Source organism: Dama dama, unplaced genomic scaffold, assembly GCF_033118175.1.
Source record: "Dama dama isolate Ldn47 unplaced genomic scaffold, ASM3311817v1 ptg000109l, whole genome shotgun sequence".
Lineage (NCBI taxonomy): Eukaryota > Metazoa > Chordata > Mammalia > Artiodactyla > Cervidae > Dama > Dama dama.
This window is the reverse complement of record NW_026870920.1, coordinates 3,233,341-3,237,480: the sequence shown is the minus strand read 5'-3', so window position 1 is coordinate 3,237,480 and position 4,140 is coordinate 3,233,341.

Sequence of the window (4,140 nt, the reverse complement as noted above, 5' to 3'; positions counted from 1 at the left end):
AACCTGGGGTATATTTTGGAGTTACGACGGGGAGGGCCCTTCCAGACACGTGTTTGTTCAGCGATGTCAGGACTCGTGCCTAGGTGCGAGCGACACTTCGGGATTCTCCACGAGTCTTGGCATGGAAATTGGGACGCGTCTCCACGTGAGGCCGGAGACCCAGGGTCCCCGTCCATGTGGACAGGGATCCTGGGACTTCTAACCATTTTCAAGGGGAGTCATGCATCGTCTCCTTTGGAAGCATTGATCTCCGCGGACCTCTCGAGTTTTCAAAGGATGTGAGGCCTCCGGTCACGATGTGGCGGAGGACTAGGTCTTTCTCTGTGGTCTCCACAGGGGATTCAGACATCCCTTCGTCTTGGGAGATGCAAGACGAGCTTGCATTCAATTCACTGCAGGGATATCCGGCCTTACTTCGAGTCAGAGCATCTCGGTGTCCATTCCACTTGAGGCCACAAACTCAGGGTACCTCTCACATACATGTAGCTGAGAGAGGCCTCCTCTTGAGGTGCTTGAGGAAAGTTGGTATTCCTCTTGAGTCGAAGCCAGGGACTAAGCTCTCATCTCGAGTTGATTTGCGGTCGACGGAGCCCTTTCATGTTGCTAAAGTGACCTCAGGATCCCTCTAGACTTGAGACAGTGATCTTGGGTTTTCTCTGGAGTGCCATCAAGGAAATCAAGGCTCCTTTCAGGTTTGATGTGGAACACGGAATTGCTCTGGACGCAGTGCAGGGGATTCGGGCCTCATCTCGCGGCGAGGGGGAAGTCTCATGGTTTTTCTCGAGTTGCGGCCGGAACCTGGGGTATATTCTCGAGTTACGACGGGGAGGGCCCTTCCAGACACGTGTTTGTTCAGCGAAGTAGGACTCCTGCTTAGGTGCGAGGGACACCTCGGGATTCTCCTCGAGTCTTGGCATGGCAATTGGGACGTGTCTCCACGGGAGCCGGGAGACCCAGGGTCACTTTCAATGTGCCACAGGGATCGTGGGACTCCTACCCATTTTCAAGAAGAGTCAGGCATCGTCTCCTTTGGAAGCATTGATCTCCGCAGACCTCACGAGATTTCAAAGGATGTGAGGCCTCCGGTCTTGATGAGGCGGAGGACTAGGTCTTTCTCTGTGGTCTCCACAGCGGATTCAGACATCCCTTCGTCTATGGAGATGCAAGACGAGCCTGCATTCAATTCACTGCAGGCATATCCGGCCTTACTTCGAGTCAGAGCATCTCGGTGTCCATTCCACTTGAGGCCACAAACTCAGGGTCCCTCTCACATACCTGTAGCTGAGAGAAGCCTCCTCTTGAGGTGCTTGTGGAAAGTTGGTATTCATCTTGAGTCGAAGCCAGGGACTAAGCTCTCATCTAGAGTTGATTTGGGGTCCACGGAGCGCTTTCGTGTTGCTCCAGTGACCTCAGGATCGCTCTAGACTTGAGACAGTGATCTTGGGTTTTCTCTGGAGTGCCATCAAGGAAATCAAGGCTCCTTTCACGTTTGATGTGGAACACGGAATTGCTCTGCACGCAGTGCAGGGGAATCGGGCCTCATCTCGCGGCGAGGGGGAAGTCTCATGGTTTTTCTCGAGCTGCGGCCGTAACCTCGGGTATATTCTCGAGTTACGACGGGGAGGGCCCTTCCAGACACGTGTTTGTTCAGCGACGTCAGGACTCCTGCCTAGGTGGGAGGGACACCTCGGGATTCTCCTCGAGTCTTGGCATGGCAATTGGGACGCGTCTCCACGGGAGCCGGGAGACCCAGGCTCCCTTTCAACGTGCCACAGGGATCGTGGGACTCCTATCCATTTTCAAGAAGAGTCAGGCATCGTCTCCTTTGGAAGCATTGATCTCCGCATACCTCTCGAGTTTTCAAAGGATGTGAGGCCTCCGGTCTTGATGAGGTGGAGGACTAGGTCTTTCTCTGTGGTCTCCACAGGGGATTCAGACATCCCGTCGTCTTGGGAGATGCAAGACGAGCCTGCATTCAATTTACTGCAGGGATATCCAGCCTTACGTCGAGTCAGAGCATCTCGGTGTCCATTCCACTTGAGGCCACAAACTCAGGGTCCCTCTCACATACCTGTAGCTGAGAGAAGCCTCGTCTTGAGGTGCTTGTGGAAAGTGGGTATTCCTCTTGAGTCGAAGACAGGGTCTAAGCTCTCATCTCGAGTTGATCTTGGGTCCACGGAGCCCTTTCGTGTTGCTCCAGTGACCTCAGGATCCCTCTAGACTTGAGACAGTGATTTTGGGTTTTCTCTGGAGTGCCATCAAGGAAATCAAGGCTCCTTTCACGTTTGATGTGGAACACGGAATTGCTCTCCACGCTGTGCAGGGGAATCGGGCCTCATCTCCCGGCGAGGGGGAAATCTCATGGTTTTTCTCGAGTTGCCGCCGGAACCTGGGGTATATTCTCGAGTTACGACGGGGAGGGCCCTTCCAGACACGTGTTTGTTCAGCGACGTCAGGACTCCTGCCTAGGTGCGAGGGACACCTCGGGATTCTCCTCGAGTCTTGGCATGGCAATGGGGAAGCGTCTCCACGTGAGGCGCGAGACCCAGGGTCCCTTTCCACGTGCCACAGGGATCCTGGGACTCCTACCCATTTTCAAGAGGAGTCAGGCATCGTCTCCTTTGGAAGCATTGATCTCCGCGTACCTCTCGAGGTTTCAAAGGATGTGAGGCCTCTGGTCGCGATGAGGCGGAGAAGTCGGTCTTTCTCTGAGGTCTCCACAGGGGATTCAGACATCCCTTCATCTTGGGAGATGTAAGACGAGCCTGCATTCACTTCACTGCAGGGATATCCGGCCTTACTTCGAGTCAGAGCATCTCGGTGTCCATTCAACTTGAGGCCACAAACTCAGGGTCCCTCTCAGACACCTGTAGCTGAGAGAAGCCTCCTCTTGAGGTGCTTATGGAAAGTTGGTATTCCTCTTGAGTCGAAGCCAGGGACTAAGCTCTCATCTCGAGTTGATTTGGGGTCCAAGGGGAAATTTCGTGTTGCTCCAGTGACCTCAGGATCCCTCTAGCGTTGAGACAGTGATCTTGGGTTTTCTCTGGGGTGCCATCAAGGAAAGCAAGGCTCCTTTCACGTTTGATGTGGAACACGGAATTGCTCTGCACGCAGTGCAGGGGAATCAGGCCTCATCTCGTGGCGAGTGGAAAGTCTCATGGTTTTTCTCGAGTTGCGGCCGGAACCTGGGGTATTTTCTCGAGTTACGACGGGGAGGGCCCTTCCAGACACGTGTTTGTTCAGCGACGTCAGGACTCCTGCCTAGGTGCGAGGGACACCTCGGGATTCTCCTCGAGTCTTGGCATGGCAATTGGGAGGCGTCTCCACGTGAGGCGGGAGACCCAGGGTCCCTTTCCACGTGCCACAGGGATCCTGGGACTCCTATCCATTTTCAAGAGGAGTCAGGCATCGTCTCCTTTGGAAGTATTGATCTCCGCGGACCTCTCGAGTTTTCAAAGGATGTGAGGCCGCCGGTCGCTATGAGGCGGAGAAGTCGGTCTTTCTCTGATGTATCCACAGGGGATTCAAACATCCCTTCGTCTTGGGAGATGCAAGACGAGCCTGCATTCAATTCACTGCAGGGATATCCGGCCTTACTTCGATTCAGAGCATCTCGGTGTCCATTCCACTTGAGGCCACAAACTCAGGGTCCCTCAAATATACCTGTAGCTGAGAGAAGCCTCCTCTTGAGGTCCTTGTGGAAAGTTGGTATTCCTCTTGAGTCTAAGCCAGGATCTAAACACTCATCTAGAGTTGATTTGGGGTCCACGAAGCCCTTTCCTGTTGGTCCAGTGACTTCAGGATCCCTCTAGACTTGAGACAGTGATCTTGGGTTTTCTCTGGAGTGCCATCAAGGAAATCAAGGCTCCTTTTACGTTTGATGTGGAACACGGAATTGCTCTGCACGCATTGCAGGGGAATCGGGCCTCAACTCGCGGCGAGGGGGAAATCTCATGGTTTTTCTCGAGCTACGGCCGGAACCTGGGGTATATTCTCGAGTTACGACGGGGATGGCCCTTCCAGACACGGGTTTGTTCAGCAACATCGGGACTCCTGCCTAGGTGCGAGGGACACCTCGGGATTCTCCTCGAGTCTTGGCATGGTAATTTGGACGCGTCTCCATGTGAGACGGGAGACCCA